Source organism: Centruroides sculpturatus, unplaced genomic scaffold (assembly GCF_000671375.1).
Source record: "Centruroides sculpturatus isolate CEXI.00-Female unplaced genomic scaffold, Cexi_2.0 scaffold105, whole genome shotgun sequence".
NCBI classification, from domain to species: domain Eukaryota; kingdom Metazoa; phylum Arthropoda; class Arachnida; order Scorpiones; family Buthidae; genus Centruroides; species Centruroides sculpturatus.
Window position 1 is genome coordinate 246379 of NW_019384622.1, and position 9920 is coordinate 256298.

Genomic DNA, 9920 nt, shown 5'->3' on the forward strand with positions numbered 1-9920 from the left:
CTCAGGCCCAGCATTTTCTTCAAAAATTCTCTATGAATTGACTCAAAGTTATTGACATTTACCAAACCCCAGACCTGAGCTCCATAAGAACAAAACGGATTTAACTGTTGAGTCAATCTGAAATGTGGAGAATACGACGTTAACCCTAAGATATTAAATATTTTACATAACTTCACCAAAGCACCTTTAGCTTTTCTCACAGTAATCTCAAAGTGGTCTTTCATATTAAGATAATATTTAAATATACCAGATATCCAGATACTTATATTTTTCAACTATTTCAATTTTTTCTTTAGCCAAAAATGATCATCTATTACCATTTTGAAAGACCACTATCTTAGTTTTTTGATATTAATTTGCAAGTCCATATCAATTGAAAATCTCAGCAAACCATCAATTGCCAATTATAGTTCTAATGGGCTGTCAACCACAATCACCACATCACCTGCGTATAACAGGACCTTTATGTATTATTTCCTAAACATAAACCATTACATTTTGAAATTTCACTCAACCTAGTTACCAGACCATCAATACATAAAGAAAACAGTAATGGGACTCAATGGACAAACTCCTTTGTTACAATAGGATTCTGAAGAAGTTCCATTAACAAACATAAATGCTGATGTATTCCTGTACATCAATCTTAACAGATTTACTATTTTATTACTTAACCTCAAATCAGAAAGCCTCCTCTGTAATTCCAAATGATTCACTGAATCAAATGTAGCCCTATAATCCACAAAGCAAGTACTGTATTTATTCAAATATAAGATGAGTTTTTATTCATTTTTCACTGCTTCAAAAACCTAGGTTGTCCTACATGTGCAAGTGAATTATTTTAATTTTTTTCAATAATTTTTGAAAACTGTGTATTCACATTTTTTTTACCAGATTCTCTCACCTTCTGGTGTTTAAAAACAAGTATTTTATCTGGGTTGTTTGAATTGTTCTTGTGTATTGTCAGGAGTAAAGATGAACAACAAGGATTTTGAACTGAATTCCAAAATTACATGGGAGCCTGATATAAGTTTTAATTCATTCCCATGTGAAAACATGATTATTTGGAAATCAGAATTTGGAGAAACTCATAAATGTAATCAATGGAGAGTGGATTTGACTGTTGAGAATTGACAAGAAAGGTTCCCAATTATCCAGCTTTACATGTCGATTTTACAAGATTTTTCCTTAAAGTTTAAAATGCTAGTAATTTTTGCTGGAAAATGTGTGCATTTGATATTTTATTTGTGATTAAATGAAATAAAATTAGAATTGAATTAATAAATCTAATTTTCTTTATTTTGATCTTTAAAGGCACACCTTGTCTTATATGCGAGTAAATACGGTATATACTTTTCATCACTTTTTTCTAACCTTTCTTTTAAGAAATTCCACAAAACAAATATATGGTCCACTGTAGAATACCCTTTACAGAAACCTGCCTGCATCTCTGACAAAATTTGCTCACTCTCTGCCCAAAATAACAGCCTTTTACATAGGATCATAGAGATTTTACTAACAGTGTTCAGCAGCACTATTCCTCTATAATTAGTTTTATTGTGTACATTTCCTGATTTAAAAATGGGGAATATTCTCGCTATTTTCCAACTATCAGGGTCAATTCCAGTTACCAAGACTTCATTAAAAATGATCAAAAATTTCTGCCGCAGTTGCTCATCTGCCAACTTCCAACATTCTATCGGAATACTGTCCAGGCAAGCTGCTTTACCTGACTTTGTCTCGCTCAGAACAGTATCTAATTCTTCATGAGAAATATCCGTATCTAGATAACTTACAGATGCAACTCCAAACAAACAATTTCATTATCTAGATTATCATTAAACAATAAACTTTTGAAATGCGTAAACAATTCTGTTTTAATTTCTTTCACGATACAGTATCTACTTCTACCATCCAGTTTACGAATACACTCCCAGAAGATTTGGCTTGACTTGCAGTTTGAAAGCAGTTGATTAAAACTAGTCAAATATTCCTGTTTTTTACTTTTACAAAGCGCACTAAAATTTTGCTNAACATTTTAAACAATATTCTTTTCATTGTAAAAAGTAAAACTTTTACCGAAATAAGATATTTTATCATTTTTTCTTTTTAGGTCTCAAGAACAGAACTCCCTTTATAATATGGAGCTCTATCGTTTTACTTTTGTACACATTTTTAGGAATACATTACATCTAAAAGTCAGGGATTGCCTTTATTAAATAAAACATAACTAAATTTTTAAAGGCAATATAAACTACTAAATACAAGAAAATAAACACAGATATATTTTATAGTAAAAAATTTGTCTCAAAATGCAAAATTTCCAAAAAGTATTAGAATTAACAACTGAAATAATGCAATTGAAGTGCATTATTTCAGTCGACCTGAAAACATGATACTGATTACAATGGTAGAAATCAGATAAATTCAAATAAAACTTCATATCTCAACTATCAATCAATTCCAAATAATATTTGAACATTGAAAAATAAAAAATGATGTAACATTATGGCATGTCCATTCCATCCTTACCCTAACATTTGAATATGGGCCAGTTTCCCTTAAAAACCTCCCAGAAGGCACATTTTCCAATTGACAGATTGCACTTGGTTGCATGCCAGTATATAAAACCTAATCAATCAATACACTCATACATTAAAAAAATCATTTGCTTTTGAGTGACTCATATGCTACTTGTTCCAATTATTTCGTGTATCACTGCTCAAACTAATAATCCAGGGGTTGCATTGCATAGTGCCAAAATTGCGACTTGGTGACATTTTTATTAAAGAGGCAATAAAAACCCTAATCTGCTTGTTTTGACTTTCAGTGCAAAACTGAATCACAAATCACACTTAAGGAGAAACAGCAGAATGTCTAGCTTCTATGCAACAAGTCTTGTGTACCACATACCTAGCGATTTCACGTCACAGCAAGTGTGGGCAGAAAAGTAGGAAGTGACATTGAGAACCGAAGGCAGTTTTGTGCAGTGCCACCCGGCGTTTCCAGATTGTGAATTTTTTATTGACTGACAGAAAATTTGGGGAAAGTTTTTGGGATAGCTTTTTTCACTTTTAGTCTACTGAAAAAAAATCAAAGAAAAATTTTGTGGCAAAAGCCAAGTATTGGATAAGATGCTAGTCACTGGAACTAGATGATGTACGTTCAAACCTTTGAAATTTTTGTTTAGTTTTTTTAATGTGTAACATTACTATTTTATTACTTTACTGCATCATTAGCATTATTACTACTGTTATTATTCCTCATGTTTAAAGCTTATAAAACAGGAAATTAAAAATTGTGATGTCATTCCCTGTTTAGTAAAAACAAACCTCTGTATATTTAACTCTTACATTGTTAAATAAGTCTTTTTTTTCACATTCATTTTAACATATTTTATATACTAAGTCCTCACAAGTGAATAAGCTTCAGATGTTACTGCACATGGATGAAAAAGACAAGTGATATGAAAATAGGGTAGCATATTAGCAGCATTTAATTTTTTTTAATTGTTAATGTTATGGACAATTTCCCCATGCACTTATGTTTCTTACACTTCAAGTATCACAATACCATCATATCTAAAAAATATGAAGAAATAAAAATTTTTATTTTAAACATAAGAGTTAAATCTAGAGGCTTTGTTTTTGTTTTTGCTAAACAGGAAATGATATAAAACAAGAAATTAAAAATTGTGACAAAGCTTTATATGTAAGGAATAATAATAGTACAGTAAGACCCCCACGTTCCTAGACAATAAAGCGCTAAGTGAAACAGCTTAAACGAGGTCATTTTAACATAGAGTAAATAGGGAAAGGGGAACACACGACCAAAAATAAACAAATTTTACTTTAATTTTCAGTTATTTTTATATTAATTTGTATAATAGTATATGTTAACACATAAACATATGCACACAGAAATGTAAAGTTCATTTTTTATGATGAAAGTCCTGACTTTTCTGAAATTCTTGTTCTTTTGCAATAAAGTCATGAAGTTTCATTTGTTGCTTTTTTGTTTCCTTAACCCCTTAATTCCCATTTTTTGTTTTCTTTCCTAAGCAAATGTCAGTAACAGAAGATCACATCCAAAACACCCCATTTTGCTTTTGCACTCCTTTCAAAATCTGGATCATTTGCTACAATTTGATCAACAATTTCGGTTATCTTACCAAACTTTTATTAAAAATCTGTAGAGAAATGTTTTGGATTATTCATTTTCAGAATCTCTATTTTCCAGTTCCACATGAATTCCATGTTCTGCCAGTTTTTGAAGGTCATCGTTGGTAAGGCTCTCACAGGAAACCTGCTGTCCTCAATATCCTGCTTGTCTTTATCTCCTAGTCCTGCTATATTGATTAGGTTGAGTTTGGTCAACCTAACAATATAGCAATACACTCTTCTCATTGAGAATTCTTGGATGCCTTCAGCCATAACTTCTTCCACACTCCATTCCTCATTTATCAGTTAATTCTTGCCAAGCAAAGTCCATATTGCCTATGGCATTCATGATGTTTATATTTTTTCTAAAATTGCACCAAACAAACATAGATTTAAAGAAAGTACATCTTTTTGCCACCTAATTCAGATTGGTTTGTGTTCACAAATAATCATATTATAAACAAATCAATGAAATGCCACGATAATTTTAATCAGCATAAATTTTGCCTTTTTTTAGGCTTTGAGCAGACTGTGTTATATCAAATCAGCATTAAGCAGGGTCTTACTGTACTAATAATGCTAATGATGCTGTAAAATAATATTATTACATAACCAAACAATTGCCTTAAATAATCAGGCTATAAATCCATTATTTTAATTTTAATAATTAATACTAAGTAGCAAATTACTTAGTATTAATTATTAAAATAGTGGATTTATAGCCCATTATTTACGGAGATTGTTTGGTTATGTATTATTATTATTATTTTACTATATATATATAGGATTTTGAGTTGTTTAATATATTAATAACATTACACATAAAACATCAAAGCTGAATTAAAATTCCAAAGGTTCAAACTGACATTGTCTATCTTTAGTGCCTAGCATCATATTCACTGGGCTATTGCCACTCAGATGTAAAACTTACAAAGACTTATAAGCTAATCACAAAAATTTCAGAGGCCCACTTTTGGAAAATGCTTGAGAAGTGAGTTCTATTATTTGGAGAAGGAGTTGTTTGTGTTTAGGGTTACATGATCATCAAGTTTCATTTGAATCTGAGACCGAAATATCTGGTCCTCTCGTTGTAAGGTGGCAACTTAAAAGTAACATGTTAAATGTTTGTTTTGTTTTCCAGATACCAAACTGATAAGACTACCAGCATCTGCATTAATTAATTAATTAATAAGTAAAACTGGTGGCGATAAATGAAGTGGTGAAAAGAAAAAATTTCAAACTGGCAAATGGTTGGAGATATTTTTAAATTTTCCAGAGTGACTCCTGAATAATCTATACTAATATATAAAGTGAGAATGTTGTTTGTTTCTTATATGTAATCTTGGAATCTATTGAACTCATTTTTAAAATTCTTTCTCTATTGGAAAGCTTATTCCTTCCAAATGAACATAGGCTATATCTATTTTCATATTAAAAAAGGAAAATGCAAGAGAATGATGTTTTTACTGTGGAATTTCTCACATTGTTGTGTCTCTGCTCTATTCAAGGTCGAGCCTTTTCACCATCTGGTGGGCTTTTTTAAACTTTTTATCTTATATTTTTGGTTTTGATTCATGTACTTTGGGTAGTAGTGTAAATGCTTTGTTTATATTGTCTTGGTTGTTCATTTCTTATAATAATACTCTTATGTTATCAGATACTTACAACTATAAGGAGTGAATTCACTTCCCTTATATAAAATGTAACTTTTGTAAGTAGACCTATAGCATTTTTGTGTATTCATTTTTTAGTATTAATCCTACCATACCATTATTTATAAACAAGAATTAGTCTGACGTTATTAGATATCTACCTACACAAATTGAGTTCTTTTGGTTACTTTTTTGGGAGTACAATGTACAAATGAGCCTTATCAGTGATAAAATGCCTAAAAGAAAGTCAGTTATCATGAAATACATCCTTGTCAAGGAACCATTGGAAAGCTTATTACTTTCTATGTACAATATGTAAGCTACCTTAAAACTCAGACCCCTCATTTCTTCCTGCTGATTTCATCTTCCCTATAAATTCTCAACCCCTTTGACTGATCTCAATCAAATTCCTTGTAGCCACTCTCTGGTACCCTATGGAAAACATGGACTACCATAAAAGTTGGACTTCTCAATCCTTCTCTCTGATTTCATTCCCCTAGTCCAAAACTCCCAAACATTTTAAGCAATCTGGACAAACTTTGCATAGTTAGTTTCTACAGTTCTACAAAAAATATGCACTACTATAAAAATCATACCCTCAACTCCTCCTGATTTCACTGCCACAAATTGCCAAGACTGTTTTTGCATCAAATTTTGCATAGTTACTCTCTGTCACCCTGCGGGAAATATACTCTACCCTAAAACGTGGATAACTCAATCCCCTCCCTGAGTTCCCAGACAATGCTGGGCATTTTTTGCTAGTAAAATATAAAGGTTAAGCTATTACATATGCAAGGTCACTCAAGTAATTTTTTTGTTGGGTAACAGCAAAAACATACCAAGCCACACATACATTATATAGAGGGTACAGTTCTCTAAGCAATGTGGATATATTCGTTTAAATTAATAAAAGCTGTTTTCTGAAAGTATAGAGAACATCGTGTGTGATACACAAATTTTTAATGTGTGATGGTCCTAGGTTAAGTTAAATTAGATTAGATTAAGGTTTGTTAGTTTTAGTCATCTGGTTAGGTTTGTCCTAGGTTATGGTAGGTTAGTTTAGTTAGTAAGTTAATGTTAAAAAAAATAAAAATATTTGGGGGGGGGTCTTGCACATTTGTCTCGTCTAGTTTGTCATTGTGTTTGATTGCTTTTTGCGCTGTCTGTCTAGCTGTTAAGTGGTATTAAGATTCATGATTGCATTTAGTTTTATTAGTATTAAGTAGATATGTCTTCCCACTAACAGCCACTTGGCACTAACTTCTACACTTAGCTATTCGTGGCATTACTCAATACATTCAGGTTTTCTTTTAGATCTTTTGGGGACTATGGCCTTGCAGCCTAAAAACTGCATGCCAACATCAAACATAGAGGGTACTGTAGCCTTATGTATGCTGTTCAGAGGGATCCTACCTTTTTCTACTGTCTACCTCCTCTCCCTCTTTCTTCCCCCCTTTCCTTTACCCTCTTTTCCACTGGCAAAACACCTTGTATACGGCTGTCTTTCATGTATGTATGTATGTATGTATGTATGTGTAATGGCCTTTATAGATAAATTCAGATATCAAAATGATATTCATCAAAGTGTTTTGTAAGAAATTTCTTTAGATACTAATTAGAAAGTATTTTTCATAATTAACATTTTACCAATAACAGAAGTCAATACTGGAGTCTAAAGAATTTTACAGATGTTGACTCCAAAAAAAAAATTTTTACTGATGTTGAATGATTAAAAATACATCACATTTAAGTTCTATGTGACCTAAGTGTTTTTCAATTTGGAAAGTTTTGAATGAATTAAACATGGATATTAACCTGTTCTTCATGGCCAGCGTATAAATATGCCATTGCATACACCACAATTTTTAATGTTAATGTTTAATTAAACATTAAAAATACTTAAAACTGAAAAAAAACGAAATAAATGCGTTAATTTTGAAGAAAAAGCTTCAAACTTTATTTTCCATTGTCTGGCCTTTCTGTGAAATTTGACACTGATGAGTCATTGTTTACACAGCTGTATGATTTTGAACACAGCTGGAGTTGGATTTCCCAGAACATTCTCATAGAAGTCTGGGGAGGCCATGGGTTTATAGTAGGGTGAATACTAGCTGGTGGTATATTTTTACATATTTTAAAAAAATTAAAATTTTTATTGCGATTTCCGACCCCCTAATTAATTAAATTTATATATAATAAAATCTATTAATTAAAAAAATTAAAAAACTATTGGAGGTCGTTTTTGATATCAGAAAGTAGCTTTAAANTAAAGGAAAATCTGTGTGCTAGAACTTTAGAACAATGAATTAAATTTGATAAAAAATTCCATTAAAAAACAATTAAGCCTTAATCGAGCCTTATCAAAGGCTAATTAAAATCGCAATAAAATTTTTTTGCGCTGGAAAAATTTTTTGAAAAAATTTGGACACTTAAAAAATATTCCAAAAATTCAAAAAAAAACAAAAATTTTTTTGGGGGGCCGAAAGGACTGAGTTTTATGTAACACTATGTAACCTACCCGAGTTAACTTGGGATATCGGTTTAAAAGGGTTAAGGATTTATTGTAGCTAAAGCATGTGGTTTTTTTTAATAGAAATCATATTTTATTACTTATTTTATATATTTTATTGATTTGATACAGAATTAACCATATTATTTTTTACTTGACAAAAATTAAAAGAAATAAAATAATAATTAAAAAAATTCTTATATACTAAATAATAACATTAAATAAATTTCTAATTTAAACATTATATTAAAAAATTTTTAATTTTACATTGAAATTTAACTTACGCATCTGTGTCTACATGCTTTAATCTAACATCCTCTTTTCTATCCCAGTACTGACCATTACACGTTACAACCCAGTGATCACCTATACAAATAAAGTATCAAATAATTCACAATTTATAATTATTCTTTGCTAAATCGGGGACTACATATAAATCATTATACTAATAAAATATATCACAAATATAATTTTATAAAAATAAAATTTTATGTATTTCATAAATAAATCTGTGTTCACATAACAAGTACATCAACTCTTAAATTAAGATATAAAAATTTTAATAAATTGAATGAATAATTGAAATATTAAACAGAATTTGATTCATAATGATACATATATTTTAGTAGGTAAAATTAAATTATATAAATGAGATTATTGTCTGCTTCTAATGTACCAGGTGATCATAATTAAAGTACCCTATTCAAAGCTATTTAGAAAGAAATTTAGCAATCAAAATCAATCAAATATGGTATGGTGAAATTTCTGGACAGGAAAAAGACATTTTTGTAAAAAAAAAAAAGACCACTAAGGCATTTCTGATACTGTAAGTAACAAAAAAGCAGTTTCATTTGTGGGGATGCTTAAAATGTGTGGTTTGTCAAGGACATACTGAAAATTTGGCAAACTTGATAGACAGTATCATACTACATGTGAGAAGCATTGGAGAATTAATTACAATTGGCTAGTGAACACTTTTCATCTTTGGGATGAAGACCACATGGGCAGTATCCCTGCATCACTAATGTCTCTGTAGAGCTTGAGTGTTTTGAAAAATAAAATGTTTGTTGCTTGCATTGCTATAGTGGTGAGTTTTGATACTATTTTTTTTTTTTTTTTTCTTTCTTTTTTTTGGAAATGTCTTCCACATGTCCTGAAATGCTACTATACATTTAATTACATTTAGGCTGATAAAATATCTCTCTACACAATGTCATATAAAAACAACTTATATCTAAGAATATCATTCATGACTCAAAGAGGTTCTTTAGGTAATGGATGTTATTCACCATAAAATGGATTTCTGGGTAAAAGTTGTTTTGCATTAGCCATCTATGTTTGCTCATTGTATTGAAGTGAGCTCATAATATTAATAATGCTATAAAATTTTTTAGTGTGTATGGTTTTTCTAACCATTCCAATTATCCAGAATGCAAAAATATTTCATCTATTTTCACTTAATAAAATAAAGTTTATATCCATAGAGAGTGGCTTATCAAAATGAAAAAATTTCCAATCTACTATACATCATAAGATTTTTTTCTCCCTTGCATCCTGAATACACAGGTTTTGAAGTGGAAAATATCATGAATAGGAATA